This window comes from Pleurodeles waltl, chromosome 6, assembly GCF_031143425.1.
Source record: "Pleurodeles waltl isolate 20211129_DDA chromosome 6, aPleWal1.hap1.20221129, whole genome shotgun sequence".
NCBI lineage: Eukaryota > Metazoa > Chordata > Amphibia > Caudata > Salamandridae > Pleurodeles > Pleurodeles waltl.
In genome coordinates this window covers 850,069,116-850,093,127 of record NC_090445.1, presented here as the reverse complement: position 1 = coordinate 850,093,127, position 24,012 = coordinate 850,069,116, and the positions used below count along the sequence as shown (strand labels likewise).

General features: G+C 44.0%; 1 protein-coding gene across 1 annotated transcript in view; it reads left to right on the top strand.

Annotated features, from left to right (window-relative positions):
* KCNIP2 (potassium voltage-gated channel interacting protein 2) overlaps nt 1-24,012 on the top strand; it is a 1,298,474-nt gene that overhangs the window by 327,550 nt on the left and 946,912 nt on the right. The window lies entirely within an intron of this gene.

Below are 24,012 nucleotides of genomic sequence, written 5' to 3'. Positions count from 1 at the left end.
TGGGACAAGCTTTTTCGGCACCCTCCCGGACCCCCAGGACTATCTCCTCGGATTCCCTCACTACCACCCAGCAAAAGTGTCCACCATCGCGCCACAGCCCCTCTCTCACATACATTTCATTGGTTTTAAAGCATTGGTAAAGGATGGCTTTACTAACCTAATCAGTTATCCACATAAAATATAGATCTGTTGTTTGCCTCAGGCATATTAACCCTCTGCACTATTTTATGGCGAGTCACAACTGCCACAAGACAAAACTCCTTCCTTTAGCAGGAACATTAATTATGAGAGTTATATCTTGACATTTGTATTGCTGCCTGAAAGCTGGACCATAACGAAGTCTGTAGCAGGTGCTTTTAAATGATTAGTTACGCTAAACACAGTCGCGAGTTCAGTGTCCGCCCCCCACTGCAGGTTAGCACCCAGTGCGGTTGCACCAGTAGTACCGCCCTAAAGCCGGCCCTGCCTGTGGGTGTTTTGCAGAGTCAGGCAGCAGGAGACCAACAACATGGAGAACAGCCTCCCTCATGCAATCACTAATCGCGCTGCCATGAGGTTGACTGGCACGGCTTGACATACTGGTACCGCAGAAGGTGCAGAACTCACACACTCTATCTGGTAACTGTGTACGTGGGGTTAACACCCTTTCACATGGACCGCATCAGCAAGATGGCTCAATGTGTTAAAGATTTGCTGCTAACTTCTTAAGTGGTCTGTAGGTCACAACATGCTTCCGCCATTAACATGAGTTTGGTTAAATAAGTGCCGTTAAATTGTGCCGTTAACATGTTATTCACTAAGCACAGAAAAAAAACTGCAGGGTAGTATGAAGTGCTTTTTAGTAAACCAAGTTTTTAATTTTCATTTTTTAAATATTTAGTTTGCTTTTAACATATCATTAATCGTTCATCACTTAAGTGTTTAATACATTCACGATGTAAGTCTTCGAAGCATATTAGCAAGTAGAGGTTTTAAACATACCAGCAGTACAAAGTTCCTATTTTGTTGTCTAGATTACCTTTTTGTTTTCTAAATGCCCACTTTATCGTTGCATTAATATTACGAAATATAGTTCTTTTTTCTATTTACTCACTTAACAGACTGATAGTTTTCGATGTCTATGCTGCAGGACCATTATTTGTCAGGTGTTCAGCTTCATTGTCAGTTCTAAATCCTGCCCCAGTTGTACCAGCCCAACTTCTCCTAACTGGTCACTTTATTTTCCAGCAACTATGCCGCTGCCGACAGGGGAGGGGGCAAGTATCTTCATGAGAGGGAGGAATGTGGCACCAGTGCCCATGTTTACCTCCACAGTATACTAAGTAAGTATCTCTCCAGCCATTAGTTGTTGGAGCTGGACCTCTTCCCCAGGAAACGTCCACCCTACTCATAGCAAGTAATGAGGCTATCGTCATGTACTTCGTTATGGAAACTGAGAACTCGCCCACAGAGCAGTCAAAGGCAGTGCTTAATTTGAGCAGTGGTTTCCCGTGCGGGGTGCCGGCTCTTATTTTTGAGGGCCGGCACCTATTCTTCTGCCACATGCAAGCAAAAAACACATATGGGAAAGGCGGGTGGAAGAGAAAAACGAAAAAGCGTCACAAAAGGAGAAAGCAGAAAGCTGCAAGAGTGAGCTGAAGGGGCAGCGAGGGGCTGTAAATGGATTAAAGAGGCCGGAGATGGCTTTAGGATTACGGTGCTTCAGTATTCCGTGCTCGCACATTTAGTTTCAGAGAAGAGCTTTGGGCACCGGCACGTTTTATTTACAAATCAAGTACTGGTCAAAGGAGGTTACATATCCCAACAGAGCAGTCAAATAAGCTCACATGTCCCAAACGTGCAGCCAAAGGAGCTCACATTTCCCATCAGTGCAGTCAAAGGAGCTCACATATCCCAACATTGTAGCCAAAGGAGCTCACATACCCCATGAGTGTAAAGGAGCTCACATATCCTAACGCTGCAGTCAAAGGAGCTTTCATACCCCAACAGTGCAGCCAAAGGAGCTCACATATCGCATCAGTGAAATGGAGCTCACATATCCCAACAGTGCAGCCATAGGAGCTCACATTTTGCAGCAGTGCAGTCAAATGAGCTCGCATATCTCAACAGAGCAGTCAAAGGAGCTCACAAGTCCCAAACGTGCAGTAAAAGGAGCTCACATATCCCATCAGTACAGATAAAGGAGGTCAAATATCCCAAAATTGCTGCCAAAGGAGTTCACAGACACCATGAGGGTAAAGGAGCTCACACATCCCATCATTGCAGATAAAGGAGCTCACATATCCTAACAGTGCAGCCAAAATGAGCTCACATGTCCTAAACGTACAGTCAAGGAGCTCACATATCCCATCAGGGCAGTCAAAGGAGCTCACATACCCCATGAGTGCAAAGGAGCTCACATATCCCATCATTGCAGTTAAAGGAGCTCACATATTCCAACAGTGCAATCAAAGGAGCTCTCATATCCCAACAGTGCTGTCAAAGGAGCTCACATATTCCAACAGTGCAGTCAAAAGAGATCACATATCCTAACAGTGCCATCAAAGGAGCTCACATATACCAACAGAGCAGTCAAAAGAGCTCACATATCCAAAACATGCAGTCAAAGGAGCCCACATGTCCCATCAGTGCGGTCGAAGGAGCTCACATAGCCCAACATTGCAGTCAAAGGAACTCACATATCTCAACAGTGCAATCAAAGGAGCGCACATATCCCAACAGAGCATTCAAAGGAGCTCACATATCTCAACAGTGCAATCACAGGAGCGCACATATCCCATCAGAGCATTCAAAGGAGCTCGCTCACAAATCTCAACAGGGCAGTCAAAGGAGTTCAAATATCCCAAATGTGCAGTCAGAGGAGCCCACATAACCCATGAGTGTAGTCATAGGAGCTCATACATCTCAACATTGCAGTCAAAGGAGTTCACATATCCCAACAGTGCAGTCAAATGGGTACACATATCCGAACAGTACAGCCAAAGGAGCTCACAGATCCCATCAGTGAAGGCAAAGGAGCTCACATATCCCAGCAGTACAGCCAAAGGAGCTCACATATCCCAAAAATGCAGACAAAGGGGCCCACATATTTCAACAGTGCAGTCAAAATAACTCACATATTTCAACAGTGAAGTCAAAGGAGCTCACGTATCCCAACAGTGCAGGCAGAGGAGCTCACAAACCCCAACAGTGGAGCCAAAGGAGCTCACATATTTCAACAGTGAAGTCAAAGGAGCTTACATATTCCAACATTGCAGTCAAAAGAGCTCACATATCTCAACAGTGCAGCTAAAGGAGCTCACAAACCCCAAAAGTGCAGTCAAATGAGCTCACATATCCCAACAATGCAGCCAAATGACCTCACATATCCCAACAGTGCAGTCACAAGAGCTCACATATTGCAATAGTGAAGTCAAAAGAGCTCACACATTCCAATATTGCAGTCAAAGCCAATGATGTGTCATTGGGGTTTATCAAGCCAGAGAGTATATCAAATACTTGACAGCAAATGTTTTCACCGGAGGACATATTCATGGCAAATGTATAACGTTGTCATCTTGAAGTGACTTTGGATGTCATTATTATTCAACGAGTGTTGGTGTGCATGGTTATAACTCATGCATATGCCTAAAATAATACGCTTAGTACCCGTGATAGACAGAACAAGGTGAAAATCATAACATTTGTATGTCTTCTAATTGCCAGAACAGGGGAAATGTTTTGGTGGCAACTAAAAGGAAAACAAAACATTCATGCAATTTTATCTACAATGTAAAGAAGGAAGACAAATACTTATTTTCCTGTCAAACAGTATAATGTAATCAGATTTTGAGGATATCCATAATCAATGTGCATGAGGCCAAAGACACATAATGCATCTTGTTAGAAATTGGGTTTCTGGTTGGCAGTCAGTTTGCATTCTGTCCAAGCAGGGACACTAACTCTAGTCAGAGTAAGGGAGTTACACTCCTACGACAACCCCTGCACAACCCCATGGTAGCTTGGCACAAGCAGTCAGGCTTGTGTAAAGTATTTGTACCAACACTCAAAGTAATACAGTGAAAACACTACAAAATGGACAACACACTAGTTTAGAAAAATAGGCAATATTTACCTAAATCAAACAAGACCAAAACAACAAAAATCCAACATACACTAGCCAAGATATGAATTTTTAAAGTAAGAAGAGTCTTACTCCATAGAAAACAATAGAAACATTGATACACAAAGTACCTGGTTTGTGTAAAAAATAAAGCCGCATGGGCGAGTGTGCATCAGAAAAGTCAGCAAAGCTTTGATTCCTTACTCACAAGTAAGGCTGTGTGTCATTTCTTCTCCAGCCAGGTAGGTGATGCGGCATTTTTCTCCCCCGCAAGAGAGCGATGCTTGATTTCCGATTGGGGCACATCAAATCTACACAGGTTCATGATAAATTTGCCTCCCAGTGATGATGCGTAAGAAAACCGGTGATGGAAAACTCCGCTGCACGGGGTTTGCGTCATTTTCAGCAGCCGCAAGCGGGTGTTTGCATCGTTTCTCCAGCCACAATGCAGGTAATCTGTTGATTTCCCAACCGCAATGCAGGTGGTTTGTCGATTTCAGCCGCCAGGTGGGTGGCACGTTGTTTTTTCAGCCCCGTTGCAGGTGGTGCATCAAAAGTTTTTCTGCATGGCTTCCTGTGAGTGAATTACAGTTCTTGTTCTACCAGCTTCACCTTTCAAGGGCCCAGGGACTCGATAGGGCACCATGTGGCAGGGCAGGCGTCTCAGCAGAGAGTCCAGGTGCTGGCAGAGGAAGTGTTTGATGGCCCTAAGACTTCAAAACAGGAGGCAAGCTCAGTCCAAGCCTTTGGAGATTCTTCACAAGCAGGAATATACCACAAAGTCAGTTTTCCAATTTCAGGCAGAAGCAGCAACTACAGGCCAACCCAGCAAAGCATAGTCACAGGCAAAGGGACAGTACTCATCCTCCAGCTCTTCAGCTCTTCTCCTCGGCAGAGGTTTCTCTTGTTTCCAGAAGTACTCCGAAAATCTGGGGCTTTGGATCCACTACTTAGACCTCTTTCTGCCATTGAAGTTGGCAAATGTCAAAGGAAAGACTCTGTTGTTCACAAGATCCTGCCTGGCCCAGGCCTGGCTCCAGACTCACACCAGGAGGTTGGAGACTGCATTGTGTGAGGGCAGGCACAGCTCATTCAGGTGTAAGTGACCACTCCTCCCTCCACTGTAGACCAGATGGCCCATCAGGATATGCAGGCTACACGCAGCTCCCTTTGTGTCACTGTCTAGTGGAGATTCACGAACAGCCCAAATGTCAGTCTGACGCAGACAGAGAATACACAAGCAGGCAGAGTCACAGAATGGTTTAAGCAAGAAAATGCCCACTTTCTAAAAGTGGCATTTTCAAACTGACAATATAAAAATCAACTTTACAAAAAGATGTATTTTTAAATTATGAGTTCAGAGATTCCAAACTCTGTTTCTCTATCTGCTCCCAAAGGGAAACTCCACTTAAAAGTTATTTAAAGGCAGCCCCCATGTTAACCTATGAGAGAGATAGGCCTTGCAACAGTGAAACCGAATTTTGGCAATATTTAATTGTTGGGACATGTAAAACACCTCAGTACATGTTCCACCTTTAACATACACTGCACCCTTCCCTTGGGGCTACCTAGGGCATACCTTAGGGGTGCCTTACATGTAAAAAAAAGGGGAAGGTTTAGGCCTGGCAAGTGGGTACATTTGCCAGATCGAATTGGCAGTTTAAAACTGCACACACAGACACTGCAGTGGCAGTTCTGAGCCGTGTTTACGGGGATACTCATGTGGGTGGCACAACCAGTGCAGCAGGCCCACTAGCAGCATTTGATTTACAGGCCCTGGGCACCTCATGTGCACTTTACTAGGGATGTACTAGTAAATCAAAAATGAAAAAAGCCAATCACCAACACAGTTTAAACAGAGAGCTTATGCACTTTAGCACTGTTTAGCAGTGGTAAATTGACCAGAGTCCTAAAGCCAACAAACACTGGTCAGAAAAATAGGAGGAAGGAGGCAAAAAGGTTGGGGATGACCGTGCAAGAAAGGCCAGGTCCAACATGTATCAATAGAGATTATTTGCATGGTTGTTGGTTATTCTCAAAACCCACTGGATTACACTATTCCGATGGTTAATGGGCACAGCTCTGTCACAAAAACCCTGTTCTGAAACTTCAGTTTGCTTAGAAATTGACAGATCTGCAGCGGCTTACAAAGGAGTACGGAAGTGAAGCTATGGGGAGAATTAGGAAAAGCAACAGGTGAAAAAAAGAGAAGGGAGCAAATGGGGGGTTCGAGATGAGAAAAGAGGTTGCAACAGGGCATAAAAGACAAATAGGCCCTTGTCTGACATAGCTGTTAGAAGAGAGTGAGTTAATCTTCCCTGTGCACTCTTGCCACTCTGGGATCAATATATAGATTCTGTTCATCATATTAGCATTTGAAATTGAATTTTAAATAAAGCCTCCCACACAGTTTCCAATATGTTTATTTAAAGGCTTATGAAAAAAAAGCAGAGCTCATATTTTTCATCTTCTGTTGCAGATTTATTTTTGTTTCGGGGTTTGGCTCCTGTTCATTTACAAACTGAAAAAAACATGATTTGTCTGATTTATTGCACGGGAGTGACAGGAGTGGAGGTTTAGCGATGGGGTAGAGCTTCTTATGTTAATGCTAGTGCATATATTGTTATGTAGTGTTACATCTGATTGACACAAAGTTGCACAAACATTAGATAACAGAGAACATATCACTGATGTCATTTCGCCATAATGAAAGAGTTACCGGAAATGACACATGAACTCTGACAGTTTATTATTCCACAGGAAATGACATGGCACAACAATAGTCTGGAATAAAGTCATGGAAAATAAGTTTGAAAATACTCCAATTATTATACCAATAATTATCTTTAAAGTTTGGATTAAACATGTACAAATCAGGCAACTGCCTGGCAAGTGATGATTGAGAGGCAGCCTGTGGCGGCTCCTCCGATATGGCGGAAGGGCGTCACCCCATCCCCCGCTGGCAGCAACCGTTACTATTCCTTTAACAATGGAAGGATAATTAAATAAGGTTATTATCATTTCATTGTTAAAAAGGTGGGGCATTGGGGGTGACGAGCAATGAGGGGAGTGCACTGTGTCTCGGGCCAGCCAAACACACATGTGCACTGTGCTTTCTCCTGCCCAGCACTGTGTTGCCGGGCTGGAGAGAGCAGGAACAGGCTTCGATGCTGCTCTGAGCAGCGTCAGGATTGTCCGCAGGGCAGGCTGAGAACCTGTGCCTGCCTACGGCTGATGGAGACGGAGGATCACCAGTGCAGCACGGCGTGTAGATATGTTTTTCTTTTTTAAATTCATATTATTAATATTTCTAAACTCCCCTTCCCGTGTGCCGCCGTGCCCCCGGTAATCCCTGTGAGCCATGTCTGGGGGCAGTGACTATTGGAAACTCCTAAATGATGTTCTGACATCAGTGACTGCCCTGAAATGGCTACCAGTCATTTCCTTGATGGTTCTCGTGGAAGCGGATGATGCATTACTGCATTCCTTCAGAGCTAGAAACTGAGAGTACACAGTTCAGTTGAAAGAAGATAGTTTCAGGTGTTGAACTAGAAAGACATAGAGGTTAAATGGCCAAAAATAGGGGTTTCAATAGCATGTCCTAAATTGCATCCCACGATGAGTGAAGAGAAGAAGGTTCTTCACAGGAACAAATAGATTTCTATGGAGAAATGAGCCAATGCAAGCAAGCAGAAATACACAACAGGTTGCAGGTCCGCAAGCAGAAACATTTGCACTTTTCAGCCCCCCCAGTCACGATTTTCACACCTGCTCTTGGGGTTCTTTTCATATTCCAAGTCAAAGAGAATTTGTTCAAAACACGGTGGGAATTGCACAGAAGCAAATTTCCACAGTTCAGTTTCTTAAAAAACATTAAATTGTATGCAATTAATTTTTGTTTTGTACTCTGAGGTGTGACTTAGGGCATTTAGCGGTGTTTAATATTAAAAAGAATCACATTTAATGATAAAAATAAAATCTATGCAGGTCTGAACATCTGAGCGAATTAAACTAGGAAGAGTTCAGTTTTGTTGAAATCACCTTTGTTTAATATGAGGTGAGCAAAATGTTAGTGACAGTAGTTTTTGCACAGCACATGATATAGTGGAAAAGGGAACAAGGACACCCTTTTTGCACTTATAGATAAATTATCACCAATCAGCACTATCTAGATATAATGACCTAGCTCTTGCACTGTAATATTTGCTGACTGGTTGTGGGAAAGACGTAATGGTGGAAAAAATTCCATGAAAGAATTAACAAGAAGAAAGATGACAGATGATGGTACTTTGAAGAGGGTTAAAGGTGGGGAAGCAGGCCGAGATAGGGCAATGATTGTTTGCAGCATGGACCAACATGTGAGTGAAACAGGTGAAAGGTTATGTCAGGTTCTACCACCACCCCAATATAATCACAATGATGTCACAGCATCAGAAACATGATGCTGTGAGGTCCTTTACCACCAGATGCCTGTGTACAACACATTTCTGAGCAGAATGATGTCAGCGTGCAGTAGGTAACCTGTGGATTTGGTTCACTACTGGTAGTGACCAGGTGTAAAATTTACTCTCAGTGCCTGAAGAGTGCTGTTGTGCCATGAAATGAGGGATACTGATGGGAGACCCCACTGGTGACTGCTGTGTGTCTGTCCTCTTTTAATCCTTGCATTTGTTTTAAGAAGTGGGCCCAGAGTCTCTGTGTGATTGGCACTGAAGCCTCATGCACAATTGCTTGGAAAAGTACCCATGATGAAGGACACCCTTGTTAAAGCATTTCCAGGGTTATGCTTAAAACGAGGTCAATAAATCTTTTCACCCAGCAAGAAGGGGGCGGAGAAATAATTCGGTCAGGATCCCTTCAAACAGCATGATTTAAAATGACAGTAAAACCCACGAGGCCACACAAGGAAAACTCCAGTCTGGAATAAAGTTAAGGGGTTTATTAACAAGCTCAGACTTAAAGTCATATAGCCAGTTCTCAAAGCAAAGTTATAAAGAATCATGATGATTCAAACAAACTAGCATCAAAAGGACTAAACCCTCGACAATGAATATATAAAACAGCAACAAGATAATCTAACAGGTAGAAAACAAATGCGGTTCAGTTCTTTTAAGCATCAAGGCAATTTTAAAGTAATCTAAGCTTAGCTAACTAGGGCAAGGGTATAACCTACTGATTCATGTGCTTGGCTTAACACACATGGACAAAAAGTAAAAAGAAAAAGGACAAAAAGAATGTGGAAAAAGTGTCATCTAGTGCAAAAGGTGACCAAACGAATTTGGCAAAAAGTAAGTAAAAAGGGAAAAAATCAGCATTTCAGAAGCTTGGTCAAGAGTTTTTCTTGGGGCCTGGGGAAATTCTAGAACTCAGCAAAGCATTTCAAAATGGAGGGATAAGAGTACAGAGAGCTATACCTCTTAGAATACAAGGGGTCTGCTTCTAAAGGGTAGGGCAGGAAGAGTGCGGAAGAGTGCGGAAGAGTGCTGAAGAATGCTGCTGATCCCACTGGGAAGCGGTATATCAAAGTCCATAGTGCAAGATGATTCAACTCATCCATCACTCCTCATGACTAACTGTCCAATGAAAGTCTATCATGCAACATGGAACTGCAATGTAAGGAAAGTATCCATCTTAGCTCATCTGTATGGGTTGAAACTTTTGTATTGAATCCATTTCCACAGTTCCTTAGTGTACTGGCCTCAGTGTTAATTTCTCAGGCTTACTATGCCTAAAGCAATAGGACATCTGTTTCCAAGCTAGCATTTCATGTGAACGAAGTCTGAAGGAAAAATTCACGTTAACAAGAACGACTAAACATTTTTCTGCTCTTTACTACATCGTCAGGAAACAGGGCCTTGTAGGCCTCACTTAGGCAAAATGAATTAAAATGGCACATTCATTTATGCAAAATAAGGGACATATAACATTCAAAATATAAATTTGACATTCATAAGCTTTGCCAGTGTTCATGTTAATGTAAATTTAAAACAAAATAACTCGGTTAATACATTGCATTAACTATAGTGCAGAACTGCAATCTTCAACTTTTGCATGTGACATTTAAAACATTACGTTTCAGAAGTCTATTGTCCTTTTAGTGTAAACTATTATAATTAACATAATAAAGAATGACATAGAATTGAATTAATTGTTTTTATGTGAATGTTCAGGGCTATACCTCAACACTCAAGTTTACTAACCCACAGTGAATGCACATTAAATAAGCTTTCAATACACCACTTTACAATTAATCTGTTAAGACTTCAAATAACAAAATGCAAACATTGTCACATATAGATGATTACTGTGACATTAAAAGTAGCAATAACATTTCTGCTGCACCGCCCTCCTGGTGTTCCTCAAGTCTTTTTGATCCAATGTGAGGGATGCATTTCTCTGAGTTATAGACCCATTTACCAGCCACTTTGTCCTCCTAGTTGAACATCCACTAGTCACCTGACTGTCACCTCATTCCAGCTTCTATACCCATAGGTAAAGAATCCCTCCTTTTTGGATGCTCTGTCTGTTGCAGGAGCGCTCCCACTGAATGTATGGTACATAAAGTTTAAACAGCAAGATACAGTCTTCACTTCCTCACACATGTTCTTCATACATTTAGGATCATTTAGACATCTTAGTACTAATTTCGTAGCATGTGCTATTGAAATTTGTCATTGGTTATTTGTTCGGTGCTTTCTTTGGTGTAACATGTTACCTTTTATTTGAACAGCCATTTTCTTTCTCTTTCTAGCCGTGTTTCCTTTAGCTTATTGTAGGACTCTCTCCACATTCCAGCACAAGTTACAGCAAACGATTCTTGTCCACCTCAAATTAATTAGTGATGATCTCAAATTTGTGTATCAGCTTGATTTGTTTATTTGTGGGATAATGAAATTTCAAGAGTTCTGCAGCATCTGAAGCTGACACTGTCCACATTGGTCAAGACATACCCCTGCAGTAAGTATGGCTAATCATATGCATACCCATTAAAGCTTAGGGCATACAAAACATGATATTGTAAAAATAAATCCAAATGTACAACTTGTATTATAAAAGAATGTGACAGGGCAAAGACGCAGCAAAGACAGACACAGGTGACGCGACAAATAAGTGACAGTATGACATCAAACTGAGGATTAGAGTGCTAAAAGGAAAATACATGCACATATTTGCAGGTGATGGGGGAAAGATCACAGAATTGAGGAACAAGGTGGAGGTAGAAAACAAAATGAATTGTAATGAAGGTAATACAGGGAGGACGTAGCTTGCACAAAGGAGGAAGGAAGAAGAATCAAAGGTACAGAAAGAGGAAGAAAGGGGAAGAGAGCAGTATTTATGGACAGCAACATATGACGTTATCGGAAACAGAGTGGCAATGAAAAGTTTCTTACTTTGGTATCGACTGTCCTTCATTACGCACTCAGACATGCACACAAAGAGTCTTTCTGTTTCTCCTCCTCTGCCTCCCTCCCCATCATTGCTGGCTACACAGGAGCTCTGCAGGAATACCATGTTTATCATCATCACAGCAGGAAAGCTTGGCAGTGCAGACTGCTCTGGTTAGAAACTAAACACTGTCTTTTGAGGAAAACAGCATGATGTCTCAACAGGACAGTAGAAGGGCATTTGCTTATTAAGGGATGGATGTTTTTCTTGTCCATCAACAAGAAGGTTTCACTTTAACATAAAAAGGAACATTTTTAAATCGAAACTACCAGATAATACAAAATACTTATTGTTAGGTTACTACGAACTTTAAATGTGCTTAAAGCACTGCTATTGTTTATCATTTGTTGGTTTTATTGTCACTCTCATATGCTTGCTTCTAGTTCAATGGCTTACCTTGTTCATCTTGTGTTTGCTCCACCCCCTGAGCCTCGCTTCTTTATTTTACTCCTCCATCGATTCCCCTACCTTCCTCATCATTCCTGTTTTTTTTCCTTTGGTAAAATGTAGCCTTTTGCAGGAACAGGCAGCAAATCACTGCCAGCCCTTCCACTTTATCAATAAAAAGCACTTTTGCACTGCTTCGTTTTCGTATTTTTTATTTTTATGCATCCATCTCGGATCAGTAAATAAAAAAATAGGACTTATTTCACACACATGAATCATGATGCAACCGTACCTACAAAATGATGTATCTGCATCATTGTGCCTTTTTCTGATTTTGTTCATGCTGTGCAGCATCTGTATTTGTGCTGATGCTGTACAACCTATCTGTGCTGTCCCTTGCAAAAACTAAAAACAAACATGCCTTTGTCACATCATTTTTAATTTGGGGCTGAAACACCCTGCTGTGAGATTCCTTTACTGCTGGTGGATCATAAATCCCAGAATTCCACTGATAGGACTCAACCGCATTTAGTTAAAATAAGCAGGTTGGCCTTACACACCTTATTGTTGCCGTGCTTCATCATCCGCCATCCCTCGCTCACCAAAGCATATTCTAATGGCAGGCGATTCACGTCACCAGACTAGGGGGAGATATAGGGAAAGCCAGGGAAAGGGAGGGATCCAGTTAAAATCCCTATCTGTCATGTTCTACCCCTCTCTTACCGCCCCTGTCAAGTGAAAGCAGGGTACGACTTCGGATCTTGCACATTCTGGTCGGCCAAGATAGCAGGTGACCCCTTCCAATAGCCACGAGGCTGCTGACTAGGTAGGTGCCAAGGAAGTCTGTGCCCTCCAGAAGGAGTTCCAGAGGAAAAACCCCAAAGAGAAAAAAACCTCTAGGCAATACTCCAAGAAGCAGGGGAAAAAGAGCGTCAGGATACCAGGACTTCAAGGACTGGAACAACAGGATGCTGCAGGGAAAACAAGCAGGAACAATTACATAGGAGCAACAAGCAGGAGCGAGGACCACCACCAACAGGAAGTGTTGCAACGCAAAGAAGAAAAGAACCCAAGCTCCTTATATACTGATGGACAGGAAGTTACAAACAGGAAAAAGGAAAAACACCATATTTGATTGGTAATGTGCAATAGAGAAAACTGAACATGCTGCCATCGTGAAAAGGGAAAAAGAAAAAGGAAACAGTACATGCTGGGAAAAGAATAGCATTCTGGGAAAAAGAAAATATGGTCCCAATGTCTAGGGGAAAAGAAGAGCCCAAAAACTCAAGGACAGGTAAGCAATTATGTGTGTGCCGTGGGGAACACCTGTGATGCAAGAGCAGGCTGTGAAGTATCTGTGGCGAGATCCGCAGCCTGATTTCGGGCTGCCCGACCCTTCCGCTGGGAAAAATAGAGACACTGCAACCAGGCACGTGGTCCTGTGGTAGGTCTGACGGACTGAAAAGCGGACCGTGGACCTCACTGAGGGCCGAGAATGTTGTGCCACAGGTTGAAAACCCACCCACGAAGTAACACTATCAACTACCAAAAGGACAACCTAGTATTATTGAAAGACAGTGAAGAGATTAAAATATAGAGAGGGACATCTGAGGCTTAATTATACTGCTCATGTCCTGCCCAGGTTTAGATGTTTCTGCCATTGATAGGCCCTGGAGTCTGGGGCTTTCTTCAGGACCAAACAACCCTATGTGACCCTATTTGTATCCCTAACAAAGATGCTCATACATGCTCCCTGTGAACAGACATACAATACCAGATAACTAATCTCTGGTTACTTCAATCAGGTAGCTTTTCATTTTTAATAAGTGGTCCTAGGTAAGAAATATAAAAAATGTATACATGTTAACAATACTAAAATACATAAATGAAAGGCACAAAAAATATAAAGAAAAGTGAACAATGACACAAATGTCTGGTAGCCAGAATAAGTTTGCACACACTATGAAATATGAGGTGAGCCATACTCAGCCAGCCCTGTGTGTTGAAAATCATGCCACTCCAGTGTATTCACAGCGCACTGTATAAAGTTCATGCTCCTGTAAACCCAGCATTCAAATCATGCTTGAATCACATAAGTGAATAGTGAAAATGATGATGTAAATACCCCCAATGCATATGTGCAAAGAATCCTCACCCTAACTATGGGGCACTAATGCTTCATGGAAGAGCGGAGAGGGGGGAGCCTTGTAGTCACAAACTGTAACCAAGCACAGGGAGAAAGCAGTAATTACATCGTGTGCCTCTGGAACTGCTTGTAAACTCCACCCGAAAATTCAATCTTTCATGCCAAGACTTACTTCTTTAAAGGTCAGTCCCCACTGGACCACCTATCTTAGTGCTCCTTTTCCCTTCCAACACTGCCACAACTGGCGTCCACTCAGGAATTTGAGGAAGGTATTCCATGGCTGATGCTGCCTTTGCAGCATTAGCCGCACGCCTGATGGGAAGTGTAGACCTGAATATACCTCCTGCATGTCAGGAGGTGACGCGCAAAAACAATTGCTCCAGGGGGATAGTATATAACCAGCCTCCCAGATGCCCGCAACGTAAGGAGCCACGCAACCATTAACTGCAAAAAAGAAATACAAACTAAAGCAGGAATCCCTCTTGCGTCTCTGGTGGGCTGGGGCATTACTTAATCATTGCCACAAAATAAAATTAGCAAGACCCCCTTGCTCAGGATTTCAAGAATGAAGTTCAGTCCTTAATGGGAGGACATACTTCAGACCATGTGGATAACATTCCTTGATCCTGGTCCAGCGTGTTAACATTAGGAGTGCTGCAGTAATCGCCTAGTGTAGGTAATTTCTCCTGAACAATGTTTTACACCTAATAAGAAGAAAAAAGTGCCCAGTGCTGTGGTGTGCAGACTTTTCATCTGAGATGAATAATGGTATTGCCTACACGCAAGGATCAACCACCAGTCTGTAGGGTACACATTCAGATAAGCGTGATGAAAAATGCAGTCCAATCTTTTAGTGGAAGGTGTGTGGCTAAATTACATGATCCTGGTCCAATATATCATCATAAAAATTATTGCAACAAACAGCTAGTGGAAGTAGTTTGTCATGTAGTGTACATCTAGTTGGAATAAGATGTGCCAAGTGCTGTGGTATACAGGAATGAAGGGAGCCAAAGGACCATGTGGACGGAACTGTCTCTTGTTTGCAGGGCTTTGAATACTAAAAAGGCCAGAAGGTGTGATCTTTTCCCATGAATGTGCCAGTCAAGAATTATTTTGCACCTGGTTGGGATAGAACTCATGCAGGTGCTATAGTACACTGGTGTGGAGGGGACTGGGTCCAGCCTAAGCAGGAAGCTGCCTGATGACTGCAAGGTCGTACAGGTACTGCATGCCAACCCGAGTGATGTTGTTTAATGCGATACCTAACACATCTAAGGCTTCATTTGTAGCCAAGGGAGTTCATCATTAAGGCCATACATATGGGTTTTTAAACAGTAGAACCAACGTTGTTCTTTTTCCAACAGCAGCTTGCCTGTGTTACGGCTGGGGAACAATAGCCTCTAATAGAACCCAAGCAAAATTACTGTCAGAATTCTGTTTGTCTAGATATTGTTCGGTCATACAAGTGGTGCTCTTCCTACACCGAATTGTGCTTCAGTGTTCACTGATCCCTGGGGACATTTTTCAGGTTTTCAGGTTTTCACCCCACTGAACCTTTAATTGCAGAGGCACGTGGTCATATACACCATGTTCTCAGTGTTGCAGTTGGTTTGTTGTTTTATGATCCAAGGTCAATCCGCGCCAATGTCAGTTTCTTTTTACTATTTAGTGAAAGGACATACGGAGCAATTTCCACATAGGAAATGTCCCTCTACTGGGATGAGCTCCACATAGTACAAGAGGCCTTAGTGGCATTAATATCACACGTGGTACAGGTACATACCAACTTTTCCCTCAGACTTGTTCTCTACGTGAAAGAAAACAATGGGTGGGGACAGTCACTGCCTGTTGTCTTAAAAAAACCCAAGGTTTAGAAGTTATCCTGTTCACTTCATTGGATAGAGGTGTAATGGTGGTTATGCATGTCATACTGTTTCTAAAGGGGCTTCTCTGTTGTTATTGCAAACTCATTTCTTGGCTCAAGAAATCATGTTAGATAGGTACCTGCATGCCGTAAGCTTGTCATCTAACGTATGTGCTTATGCAATATAGGTGGTGATATCAGAGCAGTTCCCCCTGATGCATAGAAACTGACCAAATGGTAAATTCTCTCTGATGGACTTGGGGTGATGGCTATCAAAGTGAAGGAGTCTATTTTTGCATGCAGGTTTTTCGTGTATCATCATAGTTCCTTAGTCATCTATGATGTTAATATTGAGATCCAGGAAGGTGATTGTTTCCCTATCAATGGTATGAATGAATTGCAAATAAGGATCCCTTGTGTTGCTCCATATGGAGAACTCTGTGGCTGATGTCATGTCACTTCTCCAAACTATAAGGACATCATCAATATACCAGCACCATAATCTAATGTTAGCCAGGTATGGGTTGGTGATGTGCTCACATTCAAATTGGTGGACATACACAGAGACTAGTGTAGGAGGCTGGACTGGCTTGTAGTGAGTACCAAGGGGTACTTGCACCTTGCACCAGGCCCAGTTATCCCTTATTAGTGTATAGGGTGTCTAGCAGCTTAGGCTGATAGATAATGGTAGCTTAGCAGAGCAGCTTAGGCTGAACTAGGAGACGTGTGAAGCTACTACAGTACCACAAGTGTCACTTGCACAATATCATAAGAAAACACAATACACAGTTATACTAAAAATAAAGGTACTTTATTTTTATGACAATATGCCAAAGTATCTCAGAGTGTACCCTCAGAGTGAGGATAGCAAATATACACAAGTTATATGTACACAGTACTAAAAATATGCAGTATAGTCTTAGAAAACAGTGCAAACAATGTATAGTTACAATAGGATGCAATGGGGACACATAGGGATAGGGGCAACACAAACCATATACTCCAAAAGTGGAATGCGAACCACGAATGGACCCCAAACCTATGTGACCTTGTAGAGGGTCGCTGGGACTATTAGAAAATAGTGAGAGTTAGAAAATTAGCCCTCCCCAAGACCCTGAAAAGTGAGTGCAAAGTGCACTAAAGTTCCCCAAAAGACAAAGAAGTCGTGATGGAGGAATAATGCAGGAAAGACACAAACCAACAATGCAACAACTGTGGATTTCCAATCTAGGGTACCTGTGGAACAAGGGGACCAAGTCCAAAAGTCACAAGCAAGTCAGAGATGGGCATATGCCCAGGAAATGCCAGCTGTGGATGCAAAGGAGCTTCTACTGGACAGAAGAAGCAAAGGTTTCTGCAGGAACGAAAAGGGCTAGAGACTTCCCCTTTGGTGGACGAATCCCGCTTGCCGTGGAGAGTCGTGCAGAAGTGTTTTCCCACCCAAAGAACGCCAACAAGCCTTGCTAGCTGCAAATCGTGCGGTTAGCATTTTTGGACGCTGCTGTGGCCAAGGAGGGACCAGGAGGTCACAAATTGGACCAGGAGGTAGAGGGGACGTCGAGCAAGACAAAGAGCCCTCTCAGCAGCAGGTAGCACCCGGAGAAATGCCAGAAACAGGCACTATGATGATGTGTGAAACGGTGCTCACCCGAAGTTACACAAAGGAGTTCCACGTCGCCGGAGACCAACTTAGAAAGTCGTGCAATGCAGGTTAGAGTACCATGGACCCAGGCTTGGCTGTGCACAAAGGATTTCCACCGGAAGTGCACAGGGGCCGGAGTAGCTGCAAAAGTTGCGGTTCCCAACAATGCAGTCTAGCGAGGTGAGGCAAGGACTTACCTCCACCAAACTTGGACTGAAGAGTCACTGGACTGTGGGGGCCACTTGGACACAGTTGCTGGATTCGAGGGACCTCGCTCGTCGTGCTGAGAGGAGACCCAAGGGACCGGTAATGCAGCTTTTTGGTGCCTGCGGTTGCAGGGGGAAGATTCCGTCGACCCACGGGAGATTTCTTCAGAGCTTCTGGTGCAGAGAGGAGGCAGACTACCCCCACAGCATGCACAAGCAGGAAAACAGTCGAGAAGGCGGCAGGATCAGCGTTACAGAGTTGCAGTAGTCGTCTTTGCTACTATGTTGCAGGTTTGCAGGCTTCCAGCGCGGTCAGCAGTCGATTCCTTATCAGAAGGTGAAGAGAGAGATGCAGAGGAACTCGGATGAGCTCTTGCATTCGTTATCTAAAGTTTCCCCAGAGACAGAGACCCTAAATAGCCAGAAAAGAGGGTTTGGCTACCTAGGAGAGAGGATGGGCTACTAACACCTGAAGGAGCCTATCAGAAGGAGTCTCTGACGTCACCTGGTGGCACTGGCCACTCAGAGCAGTCCAGTGTGCCAGCAGCACCTCTGTTTCCAAGATGGCAGAGGTCTGGAGCACACTGGAGGAGCTCTGGACACCTCCCAGGGGAGGTGCAGGTCAGGGGAGTGGTCACTCCCCTTTCCTTTGTCCAGTTTCGCGCCAGAGCAGGGGCTAAGGGGTCCCTGAACCGGTGTAGACTGGCTTATGCAGAATTGGGCACATCTGTGCCCAAGGAAGCATTTCCAGAGGCTGGGGGAGGCTACTCCTCCCCTGCCTTCACACCATTTTCCAAAGGGAGAGGGTGTAATACCCTCTCTCAGAGGAAGTCCTTTGTTCTGCCATCCTGGGACAAGCCTGGCTTGACCCCAGGGGGGCAGAACCCTGTCTGAGGGGTTGGCAGCAGCAGCAGCTGCAGTGAAACCCCAGAAAAGGCAGTTTGGCAGTACCAGGGTCTGTGCTACAGACCACTGGGGTCATGGAATTGTCCCAATAATGCCAGGATGGCATAGAGGGGGCAATTCCATGATCTTAGACATGTTACATGGCCATATTCGGAGTTACCATTGTGAAGCTACATATAGGTATTGACCTATATGTAGTGCACGCGTGTAATGGTGTCCCCGCACTCACAAAGTTCAGGGAATTGGCCCTGAACAATGTGGGGGCACCTTGGCTAGTGCCAGGGTGCCCTCACACTAAGTAACTTTGCACCTACCCTTTACCAGGTAAAGGTTAGACATATAGGTGACTTATAAGTTACTTAAGTGCAGTGTAAAATGGCTGTGAAATAACGTGGACGTTATTTCACTCAGGCTGCAGTGGCAGGCCTGTGTAAGAATTGTCAGAGCTCCCTATGGGTGGCAAAAGAAATGCTGCAGCCCATAGGGATCTCCTGGAACCCCAATACCCTGGGTACCTCAGTACCATATACTAGGGGATTATAAGGGTGTTCCAGTAAGCCAATGTAAATTGGTAAAATTGGTCACTAGCCTGTTAGTGACAATTTGAAAGAAAATGAGAGAGCATAACCACTGAGGTTCTGATTAGCAGAGCCTCAGTGAGACAGTTAGGCACTACACAGGGAACACATACATATAGGCCACAAACTTATGAGCACTGGGGTCCTGACTAGCAGGGTCCCAGTGACACATAACAAACATACTGAAAACATAGGGTTTTCACTATGAGCACTGGGCCCTGGCTAGCAGGATCCCAGTGAGACAGTGAAAACACCCTGACATACACTCACAAACAGGCCAAATGTGGGGGTAACAAGGCTATAAAGAGGCTACTTTCTCACACAACCCCCCCCCCCCAAACGAAGGACAATAAGGCTAACCTTGGCCAGTTGAGACTTTATTGTCTAAGTGGTGATAAGTAGAGAGTAGCTCTGCAATAGACTGGTTACTCCCTTTATCATCCACTATATGGTTACTTCCCTGTGGGGATGTAAACCACCCTGTTTGAAGTTTTTTTAGCTAGGCAACAATGTGAAGATGTATTTTCAGAGTTTCTATCAGTAAGTTTTAGTTTAGAACAGTGGGAATTATCCACTGAACCTATTTGTAATGATGGAAATGCCAGACAGGGATGCTGTCTCAGTAAAGCCATAGCTGGGCAAAAACTTTGTCCATATGGCTGGAAGAGAGAACAGGGATGCTGTTTCTCTTGAGTTGGAGCAGGGCAGGGATGCTGTCCTATCAGCTCCACACTAGGGCAGGGATGCTGTCCTAAGTGTTGTGAGGCAGTGCAGAGTTTCTGCACTAAAGTTTCTCTGGGAGGGTTGGAGGGATGCTCCATGTTAACTAAAATGGTGCTCTTTTTGTCACCAATGTTAGTTATCCCACAGAGAGGTACTTCTACCTCAGGGAGTACAGTTTTGCCAACTGATGATTCCCTTGGAACAGGTGCCACCCCAGGAGAGGTTTCTCCCACCACAGGAATGGTATCCTGAATGGTAGGGTGGTTAGGGGATACTGTGATTCCCCTTTTACCTGTTGTTGGAGAGGGATCCTGAGTTTTCAGGCCTTCTCTCCTTTGCTTTTTCATCTCAGTAGAAATGAGAGGGAACAATTCCTCAGGGATGCCCAGCATGGCTGCATGGGCATAAAACTCTACATCAGCCCAACCTGAGGCCTCTAGGTCATTACCTAAGAGACAGTCTACAGGTAAGCTAGGTGATACCACCACCTGCTTAGGGCCAGTAACTCCACCCCAACTAAACTGAATTATAGCTAAGGGAAGCAACTTAGTGGAGTTATGGACATCAATAATCTTATACTGTTGTCCAATGATGTGTTGATCAGGATGCACTAGGTTTTCAGTCACCAAAGTGATACTGGCACCTGTGTCCCTGTAGGCCAAGGCCTCAACACCATTTATTGAAACTGTCTGCCTGTACTTATCCATTGTAAGGGGACAAGCAGCCAGTGTGGCAAGGCCAATGCCACTAGGTGTGACAGAAACTGTCTGGGGACTGACTACCCCAGTTTCTACTATGGACCCATAAGTGAACCCAACTACACCCTTAACTTGACTGTTGCCAGCAGTCCCACCACTAGTACCACTACTGCTAGGGGCACTAGAGCTTGATGTATTAGTGGTGGTAGGCTCAGGGGGTTTACCTGGGCAGGACTTATCCCCTGGCCTATGGCCTCTATTTTTACACACAAAGCACCAAGGCTTTTTAAATTGTGTAGGTTGAGAAGAAGAGTAAGAATTTGTTTTATCCCCACCCCCTGAAGAGTGTTTAAGATTTGAAGTGGGATCTTTGGTTTTACCCTTATCCCCATGCTTTTCTTGAGATTTTTCACCATCTTTCTTCTTAATGTTCTCTTTGTCACCCCCTGTATGAACTTTTCTGTTCACCCTTGTTCTGACCCATTTGTCTGCCTTCTTTCCCAATTCTTGGGGAGAGGTCAGATCAGAGTCCACCAAGTACTGGTGCAACAAATCAGACACACAATTATTAAGAATATGCTCTCTCAGGATTAAGTTATACAGGCTGTCATAATCAGTAACTTTACTGCCATGTAACCACCCCTCCAAGGCCTTCACTGAATGGTCAATGAAATCAACCCAGTCTTGTGAAGACTCCTTTTTGGTCTCTCTGAACTTTATCCTGTATTGTTCAGTGGTTAAGCCATAACCATCCAGGAGTGCATTCTTAAGAACATGGAAATTATTGGCATCACTTTCTTTCACAGTAAGGAGCCTATCCCTACCTTTTCCACTAAATGATAGCCATAGGATAGCATCCCACTGCCTTTGAGGGACATCCTGTACAACACAGGCCCTCTCAAGTGCAGCAAACCACTTGTTAATGTCATCCCCCTCCTTATAAGGGGGAACTATCCTGTGCAGATTCCTGGAATCATGCTCTTTTACAGGATGACTATGGGGAATACTGCTGCTGCCACCATGGGTATCTAAACCCAACTTCTGTCTTTCCTTCTCTAGTTCAAAAGACTGTCTATCCAAATCCAGCTGTTGCTTTTTAAGCTTCAGTCTGGTTTGTTCCACCCTCAACTTATTGAGTTCCCTTTCTAACAATCTGTCATCAGGGCTGGTGGGAGGGACATTTCTAGATACAGAGGTATGATGGGAATGAACAGAAGGAGACCTGTCCCTTACAGAGGCCACCCTAACAGCTTGTCTGACAGTGTAATGTGAGAGCACATCATCTGTATGATGTGACTCCACCTCAGTACCAACTATGCTAGACTGTCTTGTAATGGGCAGGCTAAGAAGTTTCTTCCCTGAACCTTTTCCTGGGGGAGTCCCTGGATCAGATTGAGAACCATTAGCTACTTTTTCAACAGATGGGGCACTTATGGCCTTATCCTGTTCTCTAAGCATGTTAATTAACAGTTCTAAGGAAGGATTCTTCCCTACACTCAAACCTCTCTCTATGCAGAGACTCCTTGCTCCTTTCCAGCTAAGGTGATCATATGCAAGTTTGGACAGATCAGTATTTTGGCCTGTGCCAGACATTTTTAGAGAGAGTTAAAGTGATAGAAAAAGAGAAAAACGTTTTCAGAACTTTTTGGAAAGACAGAAAAAAAAAAAAACTTTTAAAACTTTTAAGAACTTTTTGAAAGTTTAGAAGTACTTTTCAGCACTTTAGAAAAGAGTGAAAAGAGGAAATGCAAAACTTTTTAGCTATGTGTACACACACTGAACTTGTTTTGTATATTTTTCTCTTATGAAAAGGACAATGACAAGAGTGGTAAGTAGTCTCAAAGCACTTATCCCACCACTGCACAACCAATGTAGGAGGCTGGACTGGCTTGTAGTGAGTACCAAGGGGTACTTGCACCTTGCACCAGGCCCAGTTATCCCTTATTAGTGTATAGGGTGTCTAGCAGCTTAGGCTGATAGATAATGGTAGCTTAGCAGAGCAGCTTAGGCTGAACTAGGAGACGTGTGAAGCTACTACAGTACCACAAGTGTCACTTGCACAATATCATAAGAAAACACAATACACAGTTATACTAAAAATAAAGGTACTTTATTTTTATGACAATATGCCAAAGTATCTCAGAGTGTACCCTCAGAGTGAGGATAGCAAATATACACAAGTTATATGTACACAGTACTAAAAATATGCAGTATAGTCTTAGAAAACAGTGCAAACAATGTATAGTTACAATAGGATGCAATGGGGACACATAGGGATAGGGGCAACACAAACCATATACTCCAAAAGTGGAATGCGAACCACGAATGGACCCCAAACCTATGTGACCTTGTAGAGGGTCGCTGGGACTATTAGAAAATAGTGAGAGTTAGAAAATTAGCCCTCCCCAAGACCCTGAAAAGTGAGTGCAAAGTGCACTAAAGTTCCCCAAAAGACAAAGAAGTCGTGATAGAGGAATAATGCAGGAAAGACACAAACCAACAATGCAACAACTGTGGATTTCCAATCTAGGGTACCTGTGGAACAAGGGGACCAAGTCCAAAAGTCACAAGCAAGTCGGAGATGGGCATATGCCCAGGAAATGCCAGCTGTGGATGCAAAGGAGCTTCTACTGGACAGAAGAAGCAAAGGTTTCTGCAGGAACAAAAAGGGCTAGAGACTTTCCCTTTGGTGGACGAATCCCTCTCGCCGTGGAGAGTCGTGCAGAAGTGTTTTCCCACCGTAAGAACGCCAACAAGCCTTGCTAGCTGCAAATCGTGCGGTTAGCGTTTTTGGACGCTGCTGTGGCCCAGGAGGGACCAGGAGGTCGCAAATTGGACCAGGAGGTAGAGGGGACGTCGAGCAAGACAAGGAGCCCTCTCAGCAGCAGCTAGCACCCGGAGAAGTGCCAGAAACAGGCACTACGAGGATGCGTGAAACGGTGCTCACCCGAAGTTACACAAAGGAGTCCCACGTCGCCGGAGACCAACTTAGAAAGTCGTGCAATGCAGGTTAGAGTGCCGTGGACCCAGGCTTGGCTGTGCACAAAGGATTTCCGCCAGAAGTGCACAGGGGCCGGAGTAGCTGCAAAAGTCGCGGTTCCCAGCAATGCAGTCTAGCGAGGTGAGGCAAGGACTTACCTCCACCAAACTTGGACTGAAGAGTCACTGGACTGTGGGGGCCACTTGGACACAGTTGCTGGATTCGAGGGACCTCGCTCATCGTGCTGAGAGGAGACCCAAGGGACCGGTAATGCAGCTTTTTGGTGCCTGCGGTTGCAGGGGGAAGATTCCGTCGACCCACGGGAGATTTCTTC